General features: G+C 49.2%; 1 protein-coding gene across 3 annotated transcripts in view; it reads right to left on the bottom strand.

Annotated features, from left to right (window-relative positions):
- MAPK4 (mitogen-activated protein kinase 4) overlaps positions 1–13,986 on the bottom strand; it is a 146,028-nt gene that overhangs the window by 35,579 nt on the left and 96,463 nt on the right. The window lies entirely within an intron of this gene.

Consider the following 13,986-nt stretch of genomic DNA (forward strand, 5'->3'; position numbering starts at 1 on the left):
AGGATTTGGAGAAACTGAACCCTTGCTGCTGGTGAGAATGTAAAATGGTGCCACCAGTTTGGAAAACATTCTGGTAATTCCTCAAACAGCACCATATGACTCAATAATCGCACCTTAGGCTTATACCCAAGAGAAATGGAAACCTATAGACCCACAAAAGCTGGTTCAAGAGCATTCACAGCAGCATCATTCATGATGGTTGAAAAGTGGAAACAATGCCACAAGCCAAGGAACAGATAGACAAAATGTGGTGTATCCAATTCTGGCATGTCATTTGGCAATAAACAGAAATGAAGCAGTGAGACCCGCTATCACATGAATAAAGCTTGAAAATACACCAACCCGGTCACAGAGGACCACACACCACATGATCCTATTTATATAAAATAGGCACAGGCAAGTCCATAAAGAAAGAAAGTAGACTTCTTGGGTGCCTAGGACTGGAGAAGGAGGGGATGGAGACCTTGAGGGGTGATGACTCAGGGGGTTGAGGGTTTTGTGGGGGGTAATGAAGATGTTTTAAAATTGATTCTGGGGGTACGTGGGTGGCTCAGTCGGTTGAGTGTCTGACTCTTGGTTTCAGCTTTGGTTATGATCTCAGGGTTGTGGGATCAAGCCCCATTTACAGCTCTGCGCTCAGCATGGAGCCTGCTTGAGGTTCTCTCTCTCCCTTCTCCTTTGTCCCTCCCTCCACTCATGCATGCTCTCTCCCTCTCAAATAAATAAGTAAAATATTTTAAAAAATAAAATAAAATTGATTATGGTAATACATGCACAACTCTGTGAATATACGCCAGTGAAATGTACATTTCAAACGGGTGAGTTGTACAGGATGTTGATTATGTCTTAAGTTAGTGTAAAAGCCAATATAAACCTCTGTTCTACTGCAAGTAGCAACCTCGCTGGTCGCTTTTTCCCAAATAGCTGCGTGCTGGGGCAGTGAAGCAGGCCGTGGCCCCAGTAAGTTTCCAGTGGGGAGAGATGGAAGGAGAGATCCCGTGGGGAGAGGTGGAAGGGAAGAGAGGTGCAGGAGCACTGGGGAGGACGGCAGGTGGACATGCGAAGCTGAGAGGCTGTGCGGGCCCCAGAGAGAAGAAGGGGCCTAGGACACAGGGATTGCATTTTCCTGTCCAGGCCCCACCTTTGTTCACTGTGGGCCCCACGGAAGATGACAAAACTGCTCTGTTCTCCAACTTTCTTCACGAGAAAAGCAGAAGCAAGTGCTCCCCATTTCATGACTCTCCCTTCTTCTCATCACAGAAAGTACCTGGGAGTCTTTGAGTTCTGGAGCTGAGTCCAGCGGCACTAGCTGCTGTCCAAGTCCCTGGAGGCAGGTCTGGTCCAGGCTCTGCTTCCTATTAGCAGTGGGTCTTAGATGAGCCCCAGCGGTCCCCTAGTCCTCACGTATCAAGTAAGGACAATAATTAACCTGACCTGCCTCCTTCAGAGGAGGATCCAGAGCTACCACGGGTGGGAAAGAACTGCCAGCGTGCATTACTGTGAATTCCAGGAAAAACTTCAGGGTAGATATGATGATATTGATCCCTCAGCTACAGGGGCCATCAGCTGTTCATGCTCTCTCATTAGCATCTACAAATTGGTCGGGGTCAGGGTTGAGGGCAGCTGGTAACCACAGAACAGAGCTAAAACAAAAGACCTATAGAGGACCACTAGGGAAATGGGAAATGGGAAAAATTCATCCCCAAGAAGATGAGTCCCACATTTCACAGCTGCTTAATTGAGCTTACTGCCAGGAGGACACGTGGTTCTGCAGATGGTCGTCGTTCTGCATAGAAGATAGTGCAATACAACCTTCATGACCATAACCTAGGGTCTCCCACACTCTGGAAACCTGCTGTCCAGGTCATCTGGGGACACAAGAGAGGCAGTATGGTGCAACAGGCAGAACAAGGAATGGCTCCTCGTTTTCTCTGCCTTGGACAACAACAGGATGTTGTCAGGCGTGTGACGGACAGTAGAGGCAAACAGGACATCATGGAAGAGAGGGGAAGGAAGCAAGAATGAGCATTGGGGCAGCTGTGAGACAAAGGCTTGCCTCTTCCCAAACAGCTGTGCCAGGATGGACCTCATGGTTGCTGTTCTGCATGCCTGGATATGGAACTGGAGGTGGACATCTAAGTGAGTACCTCTGGGGAGGACAGGCCTTCCTCTCCAGGCTGTGCGTGGGGAGGGTGCATGGGTAGGGGCGACAGGTGCTCATTGCTGGGATCCATTCTGAGGGGCCATCACCGAGGTCTATTCTGATTGGCTGGTCCCCAAGCTTACCGATTGTTAACTATTTTGAATATCAACACTAGTGTATAACCTCATTACCAGAATCAGTCTTTGGCTAAATTGCAGAAGTGCCAACATTTAGCAACCTAGTCTACCTTCAGGTTAAACACCCTCTTCCAAGCGCGGTGCTTCCTCATCGATCTATTCTGACAACTGATTCCCATAAAGGTTTCTGACTTGTCCCTACTCCTCTTCACTCCTTCCATTTTTATCTAAGCTGAGAAACTAAAGCATGGTCAAGTGCCTCAATAATATTTATCATTAGTGCTAGCATTTCCAGTTGTCTGAGAACACAGAAACCCTCTCCAATCATGATTCATAATCACAGTGGAAAAGAGCTAATATTTACCAAGTGCTTCCCAATGCCTGACCTGGTGCCATGCACCGCACACACAGCCCTGGGAAGCAGGATCTAGTATGAGGAGGGGACGGGGCCAGCCCACAGCAGGTGAGGTAATTCATTCTGCGTCACCTGGTACCAATGAGGAGGGTCATCCACCTTCCCAAGGGCATGGTGCACCCAGAAGAGCCTGTCCCGTGGTTGGCATGGGGCCAGCAGCCAAGGCGGGACCACCCTTGGGGAGAGGGGGTAAGACTCATGTGACATGTTATGGTCAGCGTGTGCACACTCCCAGCCCAGATGCTGGTGGGCTTCACCCTTCTCTCTCATGGAGGGAGTGATCGGGCTTACCACTCTTGTAATAAACATGTTCTTGGCAAGCAGACTCTTGTTAACAAAACTTCCTCAACCTCCTACCTGAAAAGGTTACTGTGATAAAACCACCCATGGTCCTGCTACACATTTTTGGGAACTACAGAAAAATGAACAGAAGGGGGGAAATCCCCTTCTTTTTATTTGTCATGTCTAACCCTTGTTAACAGTTTGGAGCTTTTAACCTTTAGCCAATTTCAACGTGTCATTCTTTTCTCTGTGTTTCCAGCTGTTATGATCACCATCTAGACAATTCTGTATCTTGCTTTTTAAACCCAATCATTATGACATAAACATTTTCTATGCTATTGTGAACTCTTCCAAAAACACAAATGAAAATAGTTGTATCCCATGCTGTGGGTAAGCCAGTTTACTTAACCATGCCCTAACCTCCAATATGATTTCAAGTTGAGATGTTCACGTATGAGGTTCTAAGTAAAGAGGTGGTATTGGCCACATCTGAGTTCTGTGTATCTAAGAATTGAAGTGTCGCAGCTGGTCATGCAGTTTGAATTTGGCTTTTTAACTTAAGGACGAGTTTTAAATTGTACTGAGGTGGAAGGAAAATGTCCCCGAATCCCAACAAGGCACTTAGCTAAATCTCTTAGAACATCTTTGTGGACAGTGAAGAAATACAGATCAGATAAAGATATAATTTTGTAAACTCACAACTGGTTGGACAACTAAATCCAAAGACTGTTAGCTCAGGTTCAGTGTCACCCTGAGAGAAGTGTCTAACCGCCATGAGTCGAAGCATTTCACCTAATCCCTTTACACATTTTAAAACCAGTGATACAAGTGAAGTCATAGAAGACAGGTTTATCAATTATGACGTTGTAAGGGACAAAACCACCAATTATGACGTTGTAAAGGATAAAACAAAGATCCAAAAAGGTCTCATCAGGCTGGAATATTTGTCTTAAGCCAACAAGATGAAGATCAAGCATATAAATGTAAAACAGAGAATACCGGGCTTAACTGAACTTGGTTGGCAACAAGCTCAGTATGAGATAATAGTTGACATGGCTGCCAAAAAAACCACGAGCAGCGGGAACAGTAAATCATTTATGGAGCAGAGAGGTCACACTCTCACTAACTCTGCTGGTGAAATCACAGAGTATCTGTTCTGAAAGATACTTTTTAAGCAAGGGTATGACAAGTAGGAGGAGGTCAACGAAAAGACAGGGAGGGTAGGGTGAACTCTGGCAACATTATCATGTGAACAGCCAACAAGGCAGCTTAGCTCAGTGGCTACAGCGTGACCTCCGAAGCCACTGCTAGGCGTTGACACCCAACACCACCATTTTCTAGCTGGTGACCTTGGACAAGCTACTCTCTGTGCCTCAGTGTCTCCATCTTAAAATGGGGACAAGAGCAGCACCTATCATTATCATCACCATTATTATTCTTATTACATTATTAGGCTGCTGTAAGGACTAACTAGGTTAACACCTGTCAAGCACTCAGAACAGTACCTGGATATGCAAACAAAGGGCTTCTAGGCTGCAGAGAACTAGAAGGGCATGATGGATGACTTCAAATATTTGAAAGTTTCTCTGAAGGAGCGAAATCGTGCTTTATTCTGAGATGTTCTTGAGGACCGTACTTGATTCAGTGGAAAGGTAAAGGCTTAGCCTCTTCATTTCAATTAGCATTTAATGTACAGGTATTTTGGGTCAGATACTGTGCCAGGTGCTAGGAATAGAGAGATAAATGAGATACATACTGTTTACTAAGGGCTCCAATGTCTATCAGGGAAGAGTCAGCCATGTGAACAGATAATCACCATAGTATGGGAGTAAGTGCTTTGGGCAACTGGAGGAAGGTGTGATTAAGTCTCCCTCGGGGAGCTGGGCAAAGCTTTGCAGAGGTGGGGCTTCCGAGCTGAGTCTGCAGGGATAGTAGGAGTTCATGTGGGAGCAGAGGGAACAGTGTGTGGGATCAGAGCTGTCACCAAGTATGGGATTATCCAGTGAATGGTGACAAGTCAGTGATGTTACAGCACAAGGTGGGTGGGGTGGCAGAAGCTAGAGATGGGGCTCAAAGAAGTGGAATACCAATGTACAAGGTTGCCAAGAAAATCAGGATAATCCCAGTAGTACGATCTCTCCCCCCTCCGCTGCCCAGCCTATTTCTCTACTACTATCTTTTCAACAGGCAACCCCAGCAAAGGCTATACTAAAGAAAGGCTGTATTAAAGAAACTATACTCCAGGTGAAAATTGCAAAGGATTTGACTCAATTTTCCAATCATTCTTCTTCAGTGTAAACACAGGGATATTTGCCTATAGAGTAAGACGGTATCATGTTCCTGAGATATTTATATCCTGGGAGTACCCAAGAAGAGGGACTGGAGCAAGGCGTGGAGCAGCTGGGCTCCTCCCCACCAGGACTGAAGGCGCTGTGTGAAAGGAGTTCCCCTACCTGCACATCCACTCAGGTACAAAGGGAAGGAGGAACAGTGCGCTATTCTACACTTAGCCCCTAGGCTCTCCACTTGATGCCACCGAATAATATTCATTAAGCACGCTACTGGGATGTAGAGATAAGTAAGTCACCAACACTTCCTTCAAGGTGCTTACAATCTAGCATAAAGGGTCATTGGCCACACAGAGCATTACATCACTGAATGCGAGGGGGGCTGCTTCTGGTCATGACGGAGTAGCTATACTAGATTTGCCCTCCTATCTTAAGCAATGACAAAACTGGACAAGCACACACATCAGATGTTTTCAGGCACTGCACAGTGGGTTGAGGGAAGGTACGGAAACACATAAGGTGAATTTCATATTCGCCCTGGCACTCCGCCTGGGTAGATTTCCCAACCACAGCACAGGGAGATGGAGCAAAGCAGAACATGGTTGTCCTACTGATCTGGGGAAGTAGGAACTGGAGTTTGGGGTTGTTGAAACATCCAGAACTGGCAGGACAAGATGCTGGAGAGGAAGGTTCTTCAATAAGGTGGGGGCCCAGAAGTTTGTTGTAAGGGTGGGGCTCACACAGATCTCTGGCTGAGTGCTGTGTTGCTCAGATGCAGGGTGAGATCTGGTGTGGGCTGGCAGAGAGCAGCTACTTTGGAATTGAGAGCAAGAATATTAGAGGTTCTAGAGACCTACCACTGGATCCATGGGAGTTCCAGTCTAGCCAGCCAGAGGGGAAGCACCAGGCATTCCAGTGACAACAGAAAGGGGAGGACCTAGGGGTAAGGACCATGTTCTAGAATAAGGGTTACTCTAGTCCTGCCCTCTCAAGCCTAAAGCCAAGCCTTAACAAAATTAAGGAGAACCATCATCAGTAAATTAATGGACTGCCAGAACAAAAACCAAAATTGGGTTTTGAACTCATTAAAGGAAGACAATATAATTCAGACTCCTTTTCAGAGTATCATTTGCAATGTCCACAAAATTATGAGAAATGTGGAGAAGAAAGAAAATGTGACCCAAATTCAGAAGAAAAAAGGAGTCAATATAAAACAACCCAGAGATGTCCCAGATTTGGAATTGGCAAAGACTTTAAAGCAGTTATTTTAAATATTTCATGGATTTATAAGGGAAAAAAATGATCTCAATGGATGAAGATGGGGAATTTTAGCACATAAAGGGAAACTATAAAAAAGGAACCAAATGGAAATTCTGGAATGGAAAAGCATATTATCTTAAAGGAAAACTCACCAAATGAGCTTAATGACAAATTAGAGATGGCAGAAGAAAGGATTAGTGAAGTTGAAGACAGAACCACAGAACTTATCCATTCTTAAAAAAAAAAGACAGAAGAAAGACTGTACAATCTTCTGGAGCAATAGCAACCTAAGTAATACATCTAATCAGAACCCAGAAAGAGAAAAGAGAAAAAGCAGAGCAGGAAAAAAAAAAAAATTGTTGAAATGTCCCAAATAACAGAACCAAGAAGCTCAATGAATCCCAAATAAAATAAGCACCAAGAAACACACACCTGGGCACATCCCAGTCAAGCTGCTGAAAGGCTCAAGACAAAATCTTGGTTGCAGAGGGGGAAAAAAAAACCCACATACATATAGGGGAAATGATGTGAATGAAGACCTTCTCTTCAGAAATAATAGGGGCAGGAAATAAGGCAATGGCATTTTTAAGTACTGAATGGCAAAAAGATCGTAGATTCAGAAGTTCATATCCAGAGAAAACAAACTTTAAACATGAGAGGAAAATAAAGACACTTTCTAGATAAGGGAAAGTCTTTGCCAACTTGTCAGCAGCAAACCTACTACAAGAAATTCGAGCCCCTCTCCAGTAGGCTGGTGGGACACTGACTTCCTGTGGGTGAGGTGAGTAAGGAGGCTGGTGCTGAAAATAAGGAGGAAGCTTCTGATCCCTTTATGCTTTTAATCAACAGCTCACCGCCCCCTCCCAAGAGGCAGACCGGCAGGCACAGGAGAAAAGGTGAGCTTTGTTTCCTAAGATGATGGGGTAGGCAGAAAGCAAGGCAGCGATACCCTGGGCAGCGAAGCCAGCAGTAGAATCCTGAAATGCTGTCAAACAGGCATTGCTCCAAGCCCCTAATTCCGTCACTCATCACCTTGGCCTCATTCCCAGAGGCTCCTCGATCTCTCTAGGATCTGGCAATCAAGGGTCAATTCCTGGCGAGCAGGGCCCCTCCAGGACCCTACCTTGGGTCTCTGGCTGGCTGCTTTTCTGATGGGCAATACACGGGCCATGCTAGTTAAAGATTTTTCCTATGGCCCATGGTTGCTTCCCAGGGAGGGAGGCCGAGGTGTGATGTTCAGGGAGGGTGCAGGAGAGGACCCCAGGAGGTCCAGGGACACCATGGAGGCCCTGCTCCTGGGGGTGGGGCTGCAGTGGGAAAGGGCAAGGAGGCTCTGAAAGCCAACGGAAATTAGCTCTCCAGTGGGCCCGAGCATTCAGGGACACTTGACTCTCTAGTACAACCTCTGTTCTAATCCCCTAGGTCATGTTTTTCCCTTTTAAAAAGGGATATTTCATAGCCTTTTAAATAAATCTTTTCAGCTCCACTGATTTGGAATAACACGCTTAGCAGCTTAAGAACTTCTAGCTGGGCCTTCAGCAAGTTGTCCTTCCACGAGCCCATTTTCTCATGAAACGCTGGCCTCCGGGTCTGGCTGGGCCTCTCCCAGGGCTGGCACCGTGGACCCCGGTTCTTTTCCGGGATCCCTGGGAGGGATACTATTCCTCCCTCCCTGCATCTAGGGAGCTGCTCCTCTTTCCCCACATCTCCAAGACGGAGATCATTCAAAACACAAGCCCACAGAACCCCAAAAGGCCACGCTCTTGATCAGGGGCAAAGACCCTATTTCAGGCCCAGGAACGCGCACTCCTCCTCGGAGTTTCCGTTTCGAGGGAATCTGGGCTGTAGGGAGGCTTTCTGCGTGTCTGCCCAGGCAGACAGGAGGAGCTTATATCGGCCTAGACAGATGAGAAGCTGTCAGAAAGCAGTGGCCTGGAGAGGAGGAGGTGTGGTTATCAACACGGTTAAACCAGCATGGACACTGCCGACCGAAGCTCCGTGCACAGCCTTCGGAAGCTGGCTGTGTATGTTCACCACCACGAACCTTTCTGCCTCCTCCAGGACCTTGAACCACAAGCCTTAACGAACCACGGTCGTCTGCCCTCAATCCACACTCGGTCTCACTGATCTGCGAAGCCAGTGTCTCCTGTCAAGTTACAGAAATCAAGGAGTTTACAGCAGAATGAAAAGTCCATGTTTTCTAAGATTGTGTTCCTATCACCAGACTACCGTGAAAGTCACACCCAAACAGAACCAACGCTCCTTTCAGTGGAGATCCCTGGTTTGTGTAGCTTTTTGCCAAACCTGAGCGATGATGAACAGGCCAGACAGCTTCCCATGTGATGTGATGGAGACCCTGAAAAGCCGTCCTGCCCAAAACAACCCTCCCCATTCCGGGTCTGACATTCTCGCCGTGAATGACCCCGTTAGTTAAAGGAGCTGCTTTAAATACAACCCCATAATCTGGGAGTTCCTAGCTTCCTTCATGATGCTGTCCACACACAAGCTGTTCCCTGTCTTCAGATAAGTGGTTTTTTTTTTTTTTTTTTTAAGATTTATTTATTCAACAGACATCACAAGTAGGCAGAGAGGCAGGCATAGAGGAAGAGAGGGGAAGCAGGCTCCCTGCTGAGCAGAGAGCCTGATGCAGGGATCGATCCCAGCACCCTGGGATCATGACCTGAGCCAAAGGCAGAGGCTTTAACCACCCAGGCGCCCCTGATCAGTGATCAGTGAACCAGCACCAGACTCACCCGGAGGCTTGCTAACCACCCAGCTTGCTGGGCCCCACCCTGAGTTTCCGATAAGGGTCGGCCTGAGAGGAACGAGAGACCATCTCTCTGGAGCCCCAGGGACAAAGTCGATGTTCTCTGGTCCGGCACCCACTTTGAGAATCAATCACTGTCCTATTAATTTCTAAGACATCTTCATGAGATTGGTAGCTATAGTGTGAACGCACTCTGATAGGGAGTGAGGTATGAAGACAGAGGGCTCTGGAACAGAAAGGGGTCAAGGGCCCAAAGACAGGCTGGCTGAACAAACTCAGATCTTCTCAACTGATCCACCAAAGCACAAGTGCCGTGGGCTGTCCAGACGCTGCTGGGCCTCTGACTCTGGCTTTCTTTCCTGGTGTCTTCTGCCTGTGGCCCCCAGAGGAAAGACGAGGCTGCTGGCAGGGCCCGGCAGCCCAGGCAAGGATGGGGGGCTCCTCCCTCAGCCACGGCGGCCCCTCCAGGAGGAGAGTGAGTTCACACAGCTGATCTGGCTGTCAGCGTGCTGTGGGCTCTTGGGGGCTCCTGACACCAGGCAGAATTTGCACAGGACTCAGCCGAGTCTTAAACAACGTTTCTTTTTTGCCTCTTTGGAGACCCTCTGCTTCCTAACAGGATAAATTCAAAGGAAAACATGCTCTGACCCTTCAGCAGCCTCTTGACACAGACAACAAGGAACTCCTTAGCGGGCTGGCTGAGGGGTGGGTGGGGAAGGCTTCATCACAGGAGCAGAGGCTGGGAAGCCACCTATCAGGTGGGGCCTAATGACTCCCCTCTGGCCCTGTCCGGAGCTGGTTCTGTATGTCAGTGGAGAAGGAACCGAGACTTGAATGTCCGCATGGTATTATCAGGGTGTCTACTGGGAGAACAGTTCTGTTAGTGATTTCGCCCTTTGTACATCTGAAAACACTTTGACATCCTCCACGTGACTCTATCAAGAATCCTGGGAAATCACCAGAATGGGAACAATGACTGTTTGACAGAAGACCACTGAGAAAAGAGGCACGGAGTGGCCTGGAGTGGCCTGGAGTGGGCATGGAGTCGAACCGTGTGTGCTGACCACACATTGTGAGATCCTGAGTGGGGGGTCCCTTTCCTAGGCCCTGGTTTTGTCATCTGTGAAATTATGGACAAGGTGATGGTGAGGCCTTCTGACAGACCCACTCAGGAATGAGCTGCTCAAAGAGCAGGACTGGCCTGACGTCAGTGAGGTGAGTAACAGTGACTCAGAGAGACAAGTGCCCCCCGACAAGCTGTTGAGTAGGCCATTAGAGCATTCCCACTGCCACCCACTGCAATCACCCTGACAGCGTGGGCTCACTGGGAACTCCAGTTGCCTTCTGGACCTGGCAAAGACCGAGGCCCCCAAGAGAGGGATGGTAAGGGAGACCCAGAATGCTCTCGGACTGTGTCTTCAAGTCCCAGGGAAGCCAGCTGCTCACTGGAGAAGAGAAGGCCATTGCCTTCGGCATCTCCTTCACCAGGTGAACTCAGTGGACACGACCCTGAATGGCAGGCCCCGTGCTAGATGAGCAGAAGTGGAAGCGAAGGAGACTCACTGTCCACCCAGGAGGGAGTCGCAGTGAGGAGTGGGAAACCGGGGGGCTGGTGCTCAGCCAACGGGCCAAGTCCAGCCACCAGTCAGGTCACAAAGTCTGGCCCTGGCCCTGGGCTGAATCAGCATGAAAAAAAGGAGTGCCCTTTTATAACCCACACCTAGGTGCTGCCTCCTCCAGGACCTTGAACCACCTTCTTCGAGGCGAGTGCAGGAGCCGTAAGACTTGAGGAAGGCTCCGGTTCAGAGCAGTTCCCAGGCGGACACCATCCTCCACACACACAGGGGAAAGCAGATGCGCACGTCTGACCCCAGCCAATCCCCTGGCTGGAGAAATTATGGGCCTGTTCTCTTTCTGAGACTCAAATCCTCTACACACATGCCATCCGTGGACCCAACTAGCTTCCCACCTGTGATGTGCTGGTAAGTGACTGTTCTTCCCCTGTTCAAGATGGCCAAGATCCACTGGGCCAAGTCTCAGGCACAATGATCAGACTCCCTGGAGGAGATAAAGTAGACACGACATGCCTCAAGAACCAAGGGGCTCTCAGCCTCTGGGAGCAGGGAAGAGGCAGACGCAAATACCCACGGGACAGAGGAGAGCATGGAAGATGCTAGAAGGTCCAGGTTATGGGTGGGGGAAGAACCAACAGGGAGATTCAGAAGAAGGGAAGGTTCATTTCAACTGGGGGCCAGTTGGCCTTCCAAAACAAGATAGAGCCTGGAGGGACCATGCCTTACGATGTGAGAAGGCCCCAGTTCTAGAGCCGCTCCCGCCACAGTCAGCCAAATCATCTCAAGATAGCCGGTTCTCTCCGATTTCAGATGGACCATTTGCCCTAAGTGCCTCCCAGCTTTATGAGAACTAAATGAGAGCTGATTTAAATGCACACTGGGTCAATGAAAGCACCAAATATAAAGTTTTTGTCATCACTCGGCTTAAAATGAGGAGGTAATGAAGAAGGCCGAAAGTACATGAGGGAGAAGGGGGAGAAGGGGTGCGAAGGGGTGCGGGGGACACCTGCCCAAGGCAGGGCTCACGCAAACACCCACTGGGCTCACATTGGGCCCCAGTGATTTTTTTTTTTTAACTCCCACAGATAATTTTATTGAAGAGACTCTAAGAAGATATGTCACAACACCGAAATTCTTCGGCATCAGGAACATGAAAGTCCCAACCAGAGAGGTGTCTTCCCAGCCCCAAGGGACAGGAACGCAGCCACTTAGAGTTGCCGGCCAGGGAACCAGGGCCGGGGTCTGGGGTGCTCAGCAAACACTCCTTACATAAACGGACGGGCTCCTTACCTTACTGCCTCCAGCGGGGCTTTACATCCACGCTCCATGTTGACTTGTAGCCACAAGCCACAGGCAGATGGCATCTACCCTCGTCCCTGTCAAAGATGGGGAAACCAGGGCTCCCAGAGGGCACGTGACTGTCCACATCCCGGCTAGCACTGCCAGAAGGGAGCCTGGACCCCTGCCTCCACACCTCCTCACACTACGCGCTTTCTAACAATTGTTAGGGCAGCCGATCGTCACCCCAACACCTTTCCTGACTTTAGAGACAGTTCGGAGCACTCTGCCCGGAACACGTCGCTTTATCAGACCCTTTCATCAAAGGCGGTCCGGTTCTTACTCCCAAAGGTACTGGTTTATTGCAATTCAGAAAGTGGTTTTGTGCATCCCAGAAATGAGTGTCATGGATGCGCTGGTCCTTTCACCAAATAAGAATTGATTTGGGTTAAAACCTTCAGTTTGATTGTTTCCAGTCATTGCTTCTTAGAAGAAAGGGAAGGGTATTAGGAAGACAAAAGGGCATTATTATTATTATGGTGGTGGTTGTTGTTTTTACCATGGATACTCTGCCTACAAAGTCAACTGTCAGTGTTGACAGATGGCCAAGCCACAGGAAGGGGGGATGGGGGCAAGCGCTTGGTTAAGGTGGCACTAAGGAGCTCGAACCAGCTGGGCTGATCTGGGGTCTGAAATCTAGGCTGGAGCCCAAGTTCTAGCCAGTGAGGGTGGGACGGGGAGCCCTGCCTCCCCCTCCCCCGGATACCCTCTCACTGTAGCTACCCCATGCAGGTCAGTGCCTTTCTACGAGTCTGTGACCTTCTGGCTGCGGCAAATAAGGTAGCAAGGAAGAGCAGAGGAATGGGACCTCAGAGAGAAAGCTGAAGCATGTTCAAGGTCAGAGCTACCCTCCCCTTTCATGACCTACCTCGGCCACTTTGGCTGACCTACTTCCTAGGGAATGTTTTCATTCTAATAAAAATTCATGGTTCAAAGGTTCTGGCAGAAGGCTGGAAATCACACCCACTCCACAGCTCTGTTGAGGGATGCCTGGTGATGTGTGCTCGGGCTGAGGGGCTCAGAGGCTCCCCTAAATTGGCAGGAACCAGGGGTGGGGGAATAGAACTTCCAAGGATTCCCAGTTCCTGAAGGGAGCAGTGGATTAGTTAAGAAGAGGTTGGGGGCCTTAACGAGTGTCCACATGTCCATCAGTGTGGCTGGGTCAGCTCTGATCTCTGCAGCTGGAAGAGCATTTAGCTCTGACCAGGGGGTCTCAGGCCTGTCCAGACAACTCTGGTGTTAGTATGACAGGGAGAGGCCAGAGCACCGCGGGACCTGGGAGAGCTGAGCCATTAGCTAGACAGCATACGCTGAGGATGAGTTTACCAGATTCACTGTTCGTGCCCCCTGTCCGTGGACAGAGAGAACGGGACACAGAGTAGGGGAGGAGGCAAGCTGAGCCAGAGCATAAGGCTGGTGTGCTGGGGAGCCTCACAGGGAGCCCTGAGCAGACAACAGGGAAAGGGGGTATTAGGCAGATGGCAGAGATAAGAGAATGCTAGAGGCAAATTCACCAACCACAGTCTTAAAGTCATAGAGTTTAGAGCTGGAAGGCATCTTGGAGATCACCTTCTCCAACCCCCTCTTGCGCAGCTAGGAATTCTGGGTCGTGGCCACGGTGTGGAGCCAAGCCTAAGAGCCAGGTCACTGCTCGCACCCCCTGCCCAGCCAACCACTGCTTGTGAGGCCAGTGGTCTTTCTGGCACCCTCCAGCCTCCCCCAGGTACGAACCCCAGCCCCCCGGCTTCAGCGAAGCTAGGAACGCCCTCCTGAGTGACCGTG

The sequence above is a fragment of the Mustela erminea genome, chromosome 13 (assembly GCF_009829155.1).
Source record: "Mustela erminea isolate mMusErm1 chromosome 13, mMusErm1.Pri, whole genome shotgun sequence".
NCBI classification, from domain to species: Eukaryota; Metazoa; Chordata; class Mammalia; order Carnivora; family Mustelidae; genus Mustela; species Mustela erminea.